General features: G+C 44.1%; 1 protein-coding gene across 9 annotated transcripts in view; it reads left to right on the top strand.

Annotated features, from left to right (window-relative positions):
* Positions 1-478: 478 nt before the first annotated feature.
* The window catches only part of HDAC4 (histone deacetylase 4), a 494,934-nt gene continuing 480,848 nt past the window's right edge, over positions 479-14,564 (top strand). For 4 of the 9 annotated variants that reach the window (XM_075069863.1, XM_075069860.1, XM_075069862.1 and 1 more), the window contains exon 1: positions 479-623. The gene's annotated coding sequence lies outside the window, so the exon portion shown is untranslated. Of the gene's footprint in view, positions 624-796; positions 943-1,130; positions 1,230-14,564 lie in introns of those variants that run through there. The other 5 variants (XM_075069864.1, XM_075069861.1, XM_075069856.1 and 2 more) reach the window with 3 other exon arrangements.

The following is a 14,564-nucleotide window of genomic DNA, read 5'->3' as shown; positions in this document are numbered from 1 at the left end:
TCTCCTGCACCCCCCTCCACATTGCGCCCCATCCCTCCCCATGGCTCCCTGCCCCACATTGCGCCCCATCCCTCCCCACAGCTCCCTGCCCCACATTGCACCCCATCCGTCCCGCACCCCCTTCCCCACAGCTCCCTGCCCCACATTGCACCCCATCCGTCCCGCACCCCCTTCCCCACAGCTCCCTGCCCCACATTGCGCCCCATCCCTCCCCACAGCTCCCTGCCCCACATTGCACTCCCTCCCTCCCACACCCCCTTCCCGCGGCTCCCTGCCCCACATTGCGCCCCAGGGCTCCCTGCTCCCGCCGCCCCACAACGGCTCGCAGGCCCACCCCCCGCCTCACTCCCCCCTCACCCAACCAGCTCCTTACCCCCGCCCACGCTCCCCCTCCCCCATCTCGCCTCGTCCATGGGGGGGAATTGTGCTAAAAATAACTGCAGCTTCCTGATTGGCGGAGGGAAAAAATGGTCGCACCACGTGACTTTCCATCTAAAAATTCCAAAATGGCGGATCCCATCACGGGCTGATTCCGTCGGTGGCGCGCGCGCCGCTGTGTCCGCCCAGCGCCGGGCCCTCCCCGTGGCTTGCCGCAGCCCCGAGCGCCTGCTGCCGCCGCACAGGTGAGTACCCAGCTCCCACGACCCGCGCGGGCCGTGCAACGTGTGCCCGCATCTATGCGGAGGCAGCCGCTGCGCGGCCCCTTTAAGGCTGCGGTTGTTTTTGTCCTCCGGCTTTTAATTCTCCTGAGGCTGCTCCCGACCGGTGGGTCCTTAAAGGGATGGGTCGCGCACGGCTATTTTTCTCTCTGGCCTGAGCGGAGAACGCGGAGGATTCCGGGCAGGAGGTTGATGGGCAGTTCGGAGCACCAATGGGGGGCGTCTCCGCTGCAGTGGCGGGTGCTTTTGAGCCCCTTGAAGGCTCACGCTGCACTGTGATTAGGTAGCAGTGATGAGAGGGGAGGGGAGGACCAATAGGGGAGGATGAAGTGGAGTCGGGGGCGGGTCGTGAGGTGACTGACCCCTGGTGGGGCCATTCAGTGCGGGGCATGCGGCTCCGCTCTCCGGCGGTTCGGCGTGGCTTGGGTTTTTGTGAATGAGCCGGGTGGGGCCGGGGCTGTGGTACGTCCCGCCCCCTCCGGGTCTCTGCGCCTCCCCCCGCCCCCCAGCGAGCAGCTCTGCCGCCGCCTCGCTGCTGAGCGGGGCTCGGCGGGGAGTGATGCAGCTGGGGTGAGTGGAGCGGGGAGCGGCTGCGGCGCCGCCGCCTCCTGCCGCTAAGGGTTGGGGGCCGCGGCCCGAGAGCCGTCCGCAGGGCAGGGGGCGGGGCTGGGTATCCCTGGGCGGCAGCCTCCTCCCGTGTGTGTCCGTGTCCGGCCGTTACTTGGAGGCGCGCGGGGGGGTTGTGTCCGTCTGTCCGGCCGTCACTTGTGTGGGGGGGAGGCGGGGGGGTTGTGTCCGTCTGTCCGGCCGTCACTTGTATGTGTGTGTGTGTGTGGGGGGGGGGGCAGAGGGCTTGTGTCTGGTAGTCACTTGTGGGTGTGGGTGTCTGTCCGGCAGTCGCGTGTGTGTGTGGGGTGTGTGTCTGGCAGTCACTTGTGTATGTGCGCGGGGGGGGGGGGTTGTGACTGTCTGGCAGTCACGTGTGTGTGTGTGGGAATGTGTCTGTCCAGCAATCGCTGTGTGTGTGGGGCGGGGGGGTGTCTGTCGGGCAGTCGCTATGTGTGTGTACTATGTCTGACAGTAACTAGGGGTGTGTGCTTGTATATATGTGTTTGTGTGTCTGGGGGGAGGTTGTGTCTGTCCGGCAGTCACTGTGTGTGTGTGTGTCTGGGGGGAGGTTGTGTCTGTCCGGCAGTCACACTGTGTAGGTGGATGTCTGTCTGTCTTTCTGGCAGTCACTGTGTCTGTGCGTGTGTGTGTGTGTGTCTGGCTGGCTGGCAGTCACTTGTGTGGATGGGTGAGTGTCTGGCAATCACTGTGTGCTCGTGTGTGTAAGTGGGGAGTTGTCTGTCTGTGTGTCCAGCAGCCCCAGTATGTGTGGGGGCTAGCATGTGTCTGACAGTGGCTCTGCTGTGTATGGGGCGGGGTGGCTGTGTGTGTCTGTCTGGCAGTCACTGTGTGTGTTGCCCAACAACTGTGCTGTGTGTGAGGGAAGGTTGGTGGGGAGGGGGCTGAGGTCTGGCTGTCTCTGTCCAGCAGTCAGCATGTTTGTGTGTAGGGTCGCTATGTGTCTGGCTGTCCATCCAGCGGTGTGTGTGTGGGGGGGGGGGGGGGGCTGTCACGCTGTCACAGGCACTGGTGTGCGTGTGTGTGAATCTGCCCCTGCAACAGGGTGACCGTTGCAGACAGAGGCAGCGAGAATTTGGGTGTACTCACATCCCTCTTCCCTCCTACTGCCCAAAAATCTCTCTCCTTTCCTTGTGCAGAGCTGTTTTTCTATCTCGCCCAGTCAATAGTGAAGACGTGTTCTGTGAAGGGACAGGGGAATGGGTGGAGGGTTCTGGCATTAGAAGGGTTGAGCTCACTTGCAAATTGATTAAGCTGTTTACAATTCTGCTTTTTAAACCAATTATAATTTAAAGGGAAAATTTGATTTTTGTTTTGAGTGACAGTTAATTTTTAAAAAAATTCTTGATAGCTGGGATAGTACTATGTATGTATCAAATTTAGGAAATGAACCCTTAGATAAAATGGGAATTTTGGTAGTTGAAGTATTCATAGCCAAGAAATAAAACATAAAGAAGACTGCTGGGATAAAGAGGTGCAGATGTCTCTTTAAACCATGATCAATTACGGCTTTGAATGCTTAGTTGTAATTCCAGTTTTTGGGAGATGGCACAAAACAAAGCTATGCTGTGGCCTGTGTTCTTGTAAAAGTTTTTTAAAATGTGTCTGTGCTAATATGATGATAGTCCAGGCTATACGTACGGGTATGTATTATTCAAAAGTGATTTTATCTGTTGCTGATACCCATTCAGAGTAGCTGTTTTGATCTTTATATTAAATAAAATGTGTCTTATGCAAAGTATCTTTGGACTTATGTGGGAGTCTTTTCTGCATTTCATGCTTATGATGGTTTTTATAACTTATATTTCTTTACCTTGTTTGAGATACTAGTAAATCAGCATTACAAAATTCTGCTTTTCCATGGTTATGTGAACCAAAAAGATACTGTGACAAAGTTCCTCCTCTTCCTTGGTGGGTCCTGTGCTTACTGGCAGTTTTGCTCACTTCAGTGATCTTCTCCCAGTCTGGATCAACTCCTGTGTCTGATCAGGAGTTGAGAGGTTTGGGGGGAACCCGGGCCTGCCCTCTACTCTGGGTTCCAGCCAAGGGCCCTGTGGATCGCAGCTGTCTATAGTGCCTCTTGTAACAGCTGCATGACAGCTACAACTCTCTGGGCTACTTCCCCATGGCTCCTCCAAACACCTTTATCTTCACCACAGGACCTTCCTCCTGGTGTCTGATAATGCTTGTACTCTGTAGTCCTCCAGCAGTATACCCTCTCACTCTCAACTCCTTGTGCCTCTTGCTCCCAGCTCCTCACACGTTTCCTCTCCTCTGGCTCCTCCCCACCTGACTGGAGTGAGCTCCTTTTTAAACCCAGGTGCCCTGATTAGCCTGCCTTGATTGTCTGCAGGTGATCTAATCAGCCTGTCTGTCTTAATTGGTTCTAGCAGGTTCCTTATTACTCTAGTGCAGCCCCTGCTCTGGTCACTCAGGGAACAGAAAACTACTCATCCAGTGACCAGTATATTTGCCCTCTACCAGACTCCTGTACCCCACTGGCCTGGGTCTGTCACAATACTTATTGATTGGCAAACAAAAAATAATTCTGTCTTATGGTAAGAGTGGGCAGCAGATGGTTTTGTGTAACAAATATTCATGATTACTTTTAGGCTGTGTTAATATACAACACAAAATGATGGTATAAAATCAAACTTATGGGTAACATTCTGGCCTACCCCTGCACTGTCTTGTTCCCTTTCCCCTCAATTTCTGTGTGTTTAAAAGGGAGTTTTACTGTATGAAATGTTGGTTTGTGCAACAATTTTCATGTCAGTTTTAAATTAATTATAATGTATTTGGAAGGTAGGTGTTACTGAACTGTTTGGCTTTATGCTGCAGGAATTTATCAGGGAAGATGCTGTATGCAATACTTGTTTCTTTAATCTTTTGATTATTTTTTTTGCTCTGTGTGTGTGTGTGTGTGGCGTTGTAAGCGCAGCATGACTTCTTAAGCAAACTCACTTTTAGTACATGATGATTATTTGACATTATACCAAGACATCTCATACCATTTGGAGGGAAGTAAAACTGATCCATTCTGTTTCTTCAAAATACATGTAATGATATTACGTGCTTATGTACGTATTTGCATGACACTGAAGGTTTTTTCAGTTTGTCATTAGATTTGCTGTGACAGCTTTTGTGTAAAGCATTGCATAAATTAGACTTATCACTTTTAAAATACTGACGTTCTGGATTTAACAGAATGTCCATTACTATAGATTTGCCTGATATTTTAGGGGGGAGTTTATGGAAGTTTATTTCACAAGTAACTGAGCTGTTTGTGAGAGAATTGTGGGTGGATTGGGCAGGCGAAAGTCACCCACCAACCTGGAATCAGGACACTGAGAATGTAGTAGTTGTGTGTTGGGGTCACTCAGTCACAGTATGGATCCTCTGGTCTCACCTCATCCACATCTGTCTGTATGGGCTAGTTTAGAGATGCCTGTATTTTACTTTCTGCATAGCCTCAATGCAAGTTTTAAGTCATGTAGAGAACCTTGTATTTGCACTCTACCTAAAGTGTGTTTCACTCTCCTTGAGGAAAGGCATCAGAGTACATCTGGATTTACTGCTGTTACATAGCATCAATACAAGTGACTTGTGCAGTGTTCACTGCTGTCATTGCCTTCAGTTGTGGCCAAAAGTTACTGGAAGTTATCTATCTAAATGAGATCTTTTAAAAACGGCAATATTTAAAAAAAGCTAAGGAACACAGAAGTTTGTGTAGCCTGATTCTTGAAAGGATTTCTTTTTTGTAATGTGGCCTGTCTTTGCTTTGAATTCTGATAGTGGTTGAAAAATCAGAAATTGTTTTAGAGTTTTCACATTAAAAGATGCTGTTGTAGCTCCAGAGTCTGCCTGAAAGATTTGAGAGGGCATTGAATTAAGAAAGCTCAGCTGCTTGTATACAAATATCCAGCAATTACAAGGCAACAAAATTATTGCACAATTCCATTATTACCATGGCAACATGTTCACTCAATTACAGTTTGAAATGCAAAATGCCACCCAGTTAGAAGAGACCACATTTTTTTATAAACCAAAATATGTAAGAGAAACTTCATGAATGTTGTGCTGTTTTTATATTTTCATGTCTTAGGCATGTGCATCTTATCAGATATCCTTCATTATTATTATCAGTTGTGTTCACTTATTTGTGGACCTTTAGAATACCATCTTTGAACTTCACTATTTAATTTTGCTTCAGGGTTTTGATTTAGAAAGGTAAAGTGGATTAAACCAACACAAACCTATTCTGGAAATAAAATGATTTAATAGAGGTAACGTAAAAACAAATTTGAGTAAAAGCCATTGTCTCATCTGGTGGAACACGCTTGGCGAATTTAGTGTTCATGGGCCAAGATTTTCAACATACGGGAAAGTTAATGTACAACAGATGTAATCAGACAAGTCTGAACAGGAGATAACTTTATAGAGTCAGTGGTAAGAAAGCAGTGAAAGTAAAATCCCAGGATGCCTTGTTATAAGTAGTAGCCAGGAACCAAAAATTAGGAAACAGCAGGATCTGTGCATAAAGTTCCTGATATGAGATTGACAGCATAAATTAGATCTCTTGTCTATTGAAGTTAATCAGCAATTTAAAAAAAGCTTTTAAACCAGGTGGTGATGGATATTACAGATTTTCAGTAATCTAGTTACTTGTATAGATTATGGCTTATGTTTAAATTTATAAAAACAAAATTATAAAGTCAACATGCAAATTTTAAAGCTTCACAATCAAGCTGAAGTTTCAATAACAGCTTCAGATTAAATCCTTTGATAGAGGATGGTACAGAAATTACTGTTGGTATCCCAAAATTAATAGACACACTTGAAAAACCAGGGGACTGCGAGCCAGAGATAGATATGAAAGATGAGGGTGGAGACTTTACAAGTGATGTCCAGGAGCAATGCATTGTCACAGATAGCTTTTGAAACTTGAGTCTGGTTGCTGTCTCTGAGGCTCGCTATCACAGCAGCTTCTGATAAAAGGTGGCTGAAATTTACTGCTTAGCTCTAGGGTGACCAGGTGTCCTGATTTTATAGGGACAGTCCCGATTTTTGGGTGTTTTTTTCTTATATAGGTGCCTGTCACCCCCACCCCCACCCCCCCATCCCGATTTTTCACATTTGCTGTCTGGTCACCCTAGTCAGCTCCCCTCTAGCTGCTGAAAGGGAAGAAGAGACTGTTTCTTCTTTCCACTTTTCCTTAGAGCTGCGGAAGGGTTTCTACTACTTTACCCATCCCCTGGAACTGCTTTTTCTACTGTGGGGATTTGGGTCGGGAGCAGATTCTCCATGTAATCTGCAAAATTCTTCACTACCTGAATTACTTTTTTATGTCTGCAATTGCCACTGCAGGTAGTTTTCTGATGCAGCAGCAGCAGCTTGAATTGGCCTGATTTGAGTTTCATTTTCTGCTCACATGGTACACAGTGAAACTTCCAGTTTCTTCTTTATATACTCTGATGCTACTGTGGACATCAGCAGAGGTACAGGAGTTGCCTGTCTGCCGGCTCATGAAAACATGGAATCAGTTCTCATTCTTTTAGCATCTGGGCTCTCTTTGCAATCATAAGAGTGAGAAATAAGAATGATTAAAAAACAAAAAGTTTTTATAGAAATTGATGATTTTAAGCTCATTACCCCCCGGCCAGACAGCTTTCCACTTACCTCTGTGGGGTAGACTTTTAAAGCTATGTCCAGTGGTGTCCTTGATTTGAAGATATGGTGATTTCATACATTCTACTTTAGAGCCCTGATTGTGCCATTTATAGTGCATAGGTTGTACATCACTCTACCTGGGCTAAGCAGCCTGTCTGTGGGCGTGGGGCTTAGGTTTGTAGTTTAAGGAAGTTGCAGTTTTGTTTGAAAATGCATAAAGCATGTATCAAAGAAACAAGTGGGTACAAATGTTGGACTTGATAGGTGTAACTCTTCCTTAAGCATTTAGTCATCTTGCTAGTGCCTTTCAGAATTTTTAAAGATGGGTAGTAGTCAAGGATTTTTTTTTAGGGTAACTTCAAAGATAGGCAACAAGATTTGAGATGCAGACAGAGAACTCATTTTTCCTAAAAAATTTTTCTTTAAGTTGAATATTTTCTTTATTGTAAGATGTAAACAATAATATAAACCCCTTCCCCCAAAGACCAGTGGCTGATTTGATGTTATATGCACTTAGATCCTGGGTGTGTTGAATGCTTGGGTACATGCAACCTAAGGCCAAAGATGAAAACTTACCTTTCTTAGATTCCTTGAAAATGCTACTGAAATTGCAGTTAGAGCCCATGCTATGGGTACGTCCAGACTACCTGCCCTATTGGTGGGTAGTGATCTATTTAATGGGGATTGATTATATTGTATCTCATCTAGACACGATATATCGATCCCCGAATGCGCTCCCCATTGACTCTGGAACTTCACCAGGGTGAGCGGTGGTAGCGAAGTCGATGGGGGAACCACAGACATTGATCCCGCACCACAAGGACCCAAGGTAAATCGATCTGAGCTACTTCGACTTCAGCTGCGCTATTCACGTAGGTGAAGTTGCATATCTTGGATCGACACTCCCCCACTGTAGACCAGCCCTATGCTTTTGAAAGGTCTCCATTGTAACTACTCCTCTGCACTCTTTCTAAAGTATAGTATGGTATCCTATTGGCTGAGTGGAGGAAATAATTATCAAGGTAGTGGCCTGTGTAGAGGAAAAATCAGGGCTTCAAAAATTTGATACTTAAAGCCCAAGGCCTAAACTAATACGTCTCGGTGAAAATATTTGCTACCATGCCCCTTGCAATTTAAAGAAAGAAAAATAGCTCCAGGCCACTTGACAGTATGTTTTAAATATGGTATTTAACAACTTTCAATTTAATAGATATTTTTAAATGTGACTTACTACTACGGCTGAATGAATAGTAGACGAAATATTCATTGAATATATTTGATAATATTCCTAGAAGTAGTGTATGTGCAGAATAGTATTTGCCTAGCTACTGTGCTGGTTGAAAACCACAAACAGGTATTAAAGGAGTACAATATTTGATGAACAATGATAACATTCATTACATATTTGCCAAGTATTCTTCAGTCAGTGCTACTTACTACATCCTCTGATATTTTCTTTTCCTTCCTGTCTTCACTCAACATTTTTTTTTTTCCTGAGCTACCTTTGGGTAATTCTCTCTTCTTTCTCTTGTTCCTTTCCTTGCCTTATGTTCCCTGCCACCTCCTTTATAATGTCTCCTTTCTGCTTCACCCCAACCCATAAAGCCAGATATTGGAGTTAAAATTTTAACTAGACTTCTTGTGGCTGAAGCACTAAATCTATCATCTGAGGGCTTGTCTACACTACCCGTTGGATCAGTAGGCAGCAGTCGATCCAGCGAGAGTCTTATTGCATCAAGTATAGATGTGATAAATTGACCGCTGAGCAGTCTCCTGTCGACTCCGGTACTCCACCAGAATGAGAAGCGCAGGTAGAGTTGACGGGAGAGCATCAGCTGTCGACTTACCGCAGTGAAGACACCGTGGTAAGTAGGTCTAAGTATGTCGACTTCAGCTGCGCTATTCTTGTAGCTGAGGTTACACAGTTTAAATTGACACCATGCAGGAGTGTAGACAAGCCCTCAGAGTGATATGAAAATGGTGGCAGGCACTAAATAGGTGTAGCTTTTCTGAATTCATCCCTCTGCTTTGTTGCTGCTGAGAGTCAGTTTCTAATGCTTGACCCTTCTCCTAGTTGTCATTTTTTAGCTCATTTCCCCAAATAATAGCTTTGATGTCTGCCTTTGCTGTTGCTCTCAGCTTTCTCAAGTCTTGGCATAATAAAATTGACCTGATTCTTTTCTGTTTCATTGCTGCTTAGAGGTCTGAAAAAAGTCGTGAAAACTGGTGAGACTTTGGGTCAGTTTTCACTCTGCTGCAGATTGTGAGTGCTGGGAAGCAGCAGGGGTATTGAAGCTGTCTGTAGAACCAGGAAGACAGCAGTACATCATCGTTTTATTCAGTTCACATTTTGCAGACCTTCTCAACCATAAGAGCTAATAATTTTTTTTTTGAAAATGAAAACTTACCTTCTGCAGAAAGTGGTTGGAAAACTTCCTGCTTGCCATGCTCTCCAAGTTCTTGTGTGCTTCCTGCTACTATGGTATTTGAGTGCCTTGGATGAGCAATTTCTCTTGCTATTTTGATGATGTTAACTAGGAAACTGAAGTGGAGGGATGCTTTATCCTACAATGGGCCACAATGTGTGATAGATGTGTGGAGTGATTCTTGTCCTCACCACGGCTGTCTAACCAGTAAGCAGGATATTTGGGTAATGTCTCTTTACCTAGAAAGGATTTGCAAGGGTAAACTCAGAAGAGAAAACAAATACTGCCTTGTGTTTCCTTGCTGGGGTTATTGTGTAGTCATTAGTCATAGAAAAAGTTAGAGAAGGGGAGAAAAGTATGTGAGGGAAAATGGTGGAGGGGGATACAAGACTGTAGAAAAGCAGTGAAAGAAGAAACATGAACAGACTCTAAAATCCCTTGGAAAGCTTCAGTAGTTCTTCCTGTGCAAGAAATTTATGTTTGGCCTGCTTTTTTTTAAATATAAAAATTCAGCCTCAGTCATGATATTTAATGTTGTGCACATCTTCATCCAGGTCATTTTTCCTCTTCTGCTTCCCTGGTGGATACATCTGAGAGTAGTTTTGGTGACAGTGTTTCAGATGGCATTGTAGTAGTACGGAGGAATGTGTGGGGATTTGGGGTCAGACATGATGATCGAACCACATTTGAAAATACTTTTGTATTTGAAACTAAGATAATCATCACTTTTCTGGCCAACTTTTTGTTTGGCTTTGGCTACCACACAGAGTTTTTGTTCCCTAGTGTGATAGAGGGGCATAGAGCTGGAAACCAGTTCGGGTGGTTTGAAGACTTCAGGTACACATTTGCAGTCTCATTTCTGCTGGTGAAGCATAGCACAGGCCCAACGTGGTGGCTGCTTCACCCTCCTGCCCCCCAACCGAGAAACCCATCTTAGTAGGATTCCATCATGGGTCAACAAATTCAGTACCATCTTATCTTAAGGAATTGCAAATTACTATAATCCTTTAACAGTATCTCTCCAGAAGAGAGACAGAAAGGAGGTAATTCCGTGGGGGGAGGAGGGGTTAGGGAGCCATGGTGCGTTTGTGAGAGATGCAGGCAGGTGATGAGATGGAGAATATGTATAGTGAGGTACTTTTCCTCTTCTCTCTGTACAGCTAAAACTGAATAACCAAGACAATGCCTCAGGTGAAATCTTGTCATGTCTGTGGTTGCTGGTGCGTTGAACCTCTCATTTTGTAAAGTCTGACGTCCTATAGACCTGCCTGTATATATTTGCTTAAGAGGGCTGGGATTTTATATCAAACCTGTAAATTAATGGGTTGGGACAGTAAGGAAGCAGAATACTTCTTTACAAATAAATTCCAGGATTAGAACATCAGTAATTTGGGGACCAGTACAGTGAACAGAACGATAGGAGCACCATATGGTGTTTCAGGTGACCTCTTAAAGACGCACTTTCATTCTGAGGAAAGCACTAGCATCTGATTACATTTGTAATTCATACTCCTTACTTTTTGGAAAGATTTAATAGTGCTGTAGTGAGATCTCCTATTAAAATTTAATTACCATTATAAAGTGTGTTAACACTTATTAGTATACTCTGATTTATTATAAATAAAACTAAATTACACTTGTCAAATGAGCAAAATAGCTTTGGTTTCCTTATTCAGTTTGCATTAACTGAATCTTGAGAAACAGCAAGTAATTCATTGTAGGTCTATCATTAGTACAAGTTAGAGTCCCCTGTTTTTGTTTGTTTTCCTAACTTGCAAAGATCTCTATTCCATTTTCTCTGCAATCCTGCAGGAAAAAATGCAAAATTTGTAGCATTGTGATTATATCCCTACTAATCACTTCCAATATCAAACTACCTCAAGAAGGAGTATTAGTATACTAGAGAGAGCCCTTTTTAAACTCTGTGCCTCTAATAGCAAAAGGGAAAAACAGGAACACTAGCCAAGGAACTTTTTTTCTAATGTTCTATTTTTTTCTCTGTTTTCTTCAGGGGATAGTCATCTTGAATGATGATATTTTACTTCATTTTAACATAGGGTTAATCTTGTAGCTTTTACAAAACTCTGTAAACATAGTTTCAGTGTGACACATTTTCTAAATAGACTAATAGGGTTTATAGAAACACTTGAAATCTGCTCTGTATAAAAATGTGCATGTTAGGGGTTTCTGGTATAGCGTTGTTTATAAAGCATTTAGTTTTATGCAGTTCAGATGCTTTTGTTGGATTGATGTTTAAGCCTGAAACAATAAATTAGTTCTATTGTATGACAGCCTAAACCAGCATTCAAAGTGGGAGTGTTGTTCAAACCATTATGGAATTACATTTTCCCTTGGGAACTGCACAGTCATCTGGTTGTGTGTTGGTATTTGTTATAGATTGTGTTGAACTTCGGATTATAGGTTCTTCTTATCAGTCAAGACGCTGGACTGACTGTTTTGGCATAGTTTCCTATAAAATATGTAATTACCAGTCTGGTATTATGTCTAAATAGTACAGCATAGCCAAGTAAAAAGCAGATGTTAATTATATAGTATCAGCTTATTTTATAGTATACATTTTTATTTAAACATTATTGAGCCTGTAACTTTAAAAACCAGAGTGAACTGTAAGATTGAGACAACTTAATTTAGGACGGGAAGGTGTGTGCAAAGGAGAGATAGGGGAGCGATTAATACTAGAAGTTAAGGCTGGTTATGATCTGCTCTTAGTGAATTTGAAAGAGGAAGGGTTAGACATACTTCATCTTTCACTCACACCAATATCAGCCTTAACTTTGAGCTTCCTTACTTGAGTTTTCAGTTTAACAGTCTAAAGGTTATCTAACTCCCAAGAATGAGGGAGAAGGGTACACCTCACAGTTCAGATTCAGACATGGAAGATCCCAGAAAGAGAATTTACAGTCAAGAAGCTAACTTTCCCATATAGGGTATTATGTTTAACACTTGCGGTTTATTAAAAAGAATCCTCATCTGTTATGTAATGAACTAAGTATCTCTTATCCACAACACTGCAGGGAACTCAGTCTTCTTTATCTGTCAGATGCAGTGTAATTGTAGCAATGTTGGTCCCAGGATATTAGGGAGACAAGGTGGGTTAGGGGATATCTTTTATTGAGTCAGTTATCAAATAGAAGAACAGCTCTGTGTGGTTCAGAAGTTTCTCTCTCACCAACAGAAGTTGGTCCAATAAAAGGTATTACCTCACCCACATCATCTGTCAGATATAGTTTTGTAAATACTCTACAGCAAATGGGTTCTTAAAGCAGTAGATGGTATAAAGACCAGGACTTGAAAAATGTTCCGGAATCCTACTAGCAGGCAACCCATATTAAAAAACACAGATGAGCACCCAGCAGGTTTCAGAGATGAACACCTGATTGGGAAGCACAGCGTGTATACCTGTTAAGCTGCTGGGAAAGGAGAGGAACTGGACTTCCCATCAGGGATCAGTCTCAGGACTGTGTTGGTTGGGTCATGTCTTTCATAGTGGCCTTGTTGGAAAAGGGTATAGAACAGTACCCGCCTACTCTCTCATATTGTGGGGAAAGGGAGGGGCATTGAGCAGCACACAGTCATTGACCTATTGTGTTGCTCTGCTTATCTAAGCAGAGCATGTAATTTCTAAGAATGAAGTCAGTTGCTCAGTGTTCTGAGGAACAGGGAAACTAACCATTTGTTCTTTGAGTAGCATCCCTATGAGTGCTCCATTTTAGGTGCATGTGTGCCTTTGGCAATTTTTGGTAGCAGTGCTGGTCTGCCCGCTCCTGCACCCTACCTTGTATCCCACAGCAAAGCTATATAGGGCTGTGTGCAGGGATTTGGAGCAATCAAATTTTTGAATTGCTCCGGCTCCACTCCAACTCCGGGCAAAAACCTACTAGTCTGTGCTCCAGCTCTGGGATCTGCTGCAAAGCCTTGGCTGTATGGGTGAATCACTTCGGTCTGAGATGGAGTATCCAGCGTGCTTGCTTCAATCAGTCAAGTTTGCCTTGGCTAATTATTAGTAGTTTAGTATAATTAGATATGTCAGTTTTTGTAAGAGGATTGTTCCTTGTCCTCTTTATTTCTACCCTCCTCTTGAGAGGTTCTCTCTCAGTTGAAGGGGTATGCCAGCATCATCAGGGTTCAGACATTGCCTCACTTGCCAGGAAGTGATCCTGGTCCATGACAGGGCTTTCTGGTGTGTTTGTTGCCTTGGAGAAACACTTTCCATGGAAGTCCAACTTCTTTAAGAGCAGGGAAAGGAAGAACTAGGGGATCAAGTTGAGACCGCTTATGATGGGAGAGTATGTCCCTAAAGGGAGGGAGATGGGCAAACTGTTGCAACTGGAGATGCAAAAAACAGGGATGATTCTGACCCTCAGCCAGTCTGTCAAAATTGATGTTTTAATAATGAGAAGGGTTCTGTAGTTGAACCAGGTGTAGTGGATTGCCTATTCTGCTGAAACCTTGATTTCCTCCTCAGAAGCTCAGGTTGGAATCCAGACAACTGGATGGGGCGGGATCTCTGAGCTACCTGGGATCTCCATTTACTTGCGGGTATGTAGATTCCAAGAGATCTCAAGCTGGCTCTGGAGTCAGCACTTGGAAATGACTCAGTGTTCTCAGTAAAAAGTTTAAAACCATCAAAGGGAAGATCCTCAACTGTATTTTGGACCTTCCTATGGAATCCAGAGAGCTGGAGCCAAGATGCCAGACATGTAACAATTGTTGTGGAGATGAAATGAGCAACAGTGTCAGTGAAATGGATCTTGGAAGTCATAACGTTGAGATGCTCCATCCATTTTTACCTCCTTTCCCCGTCCCTCTTCTGGGACCCCTCTCATGAACATTTATTGAGACAGGAAATCGCCTCTAACATGGCCAAGAGAGGCATGACCTTACCTGGATGTCTGCCAAACAAAGCCTTCTGGCTACTGCTCATCTACTTCCTTAAGATGCTGGTTGGGTTCTTCAGTTTAGGAGTACATCACCTTCAAGGTGTCATTCCTCAGTGGTTCCTGGGAGTAGACTGCTTGCGCTGTGGAAGTACAACAGGTATTGTTGAACAGCAGGACATAATCCACCCAAAATTCTAACCTTCCAAAGTGGAGATGATTCAACAATTGGTGTGAACAGCAGTATCTTCCACCTACTCATTCTTCCCTCTCCACTGTTCAAG

Source organism: Chelonoidis abingdonii, chromosome 10, assembly GCF_003597395.2.
Source record: "Chelonoidis abingdonii isolate Lonesome George chromosome 10, CheloAbing_2.0, whole genome shotgun sequence".
Taxonomy (NCBI): Eukaryota; Metazoa; Chordata; order Testudines; family Testudinidae; genus Chelonoidis; species Chelonoidis abingdonii.
Note: the sequence above shows the minus strand (reverse complement) of the source record. Positions and strands in the feature narration are given on the sequence as shown.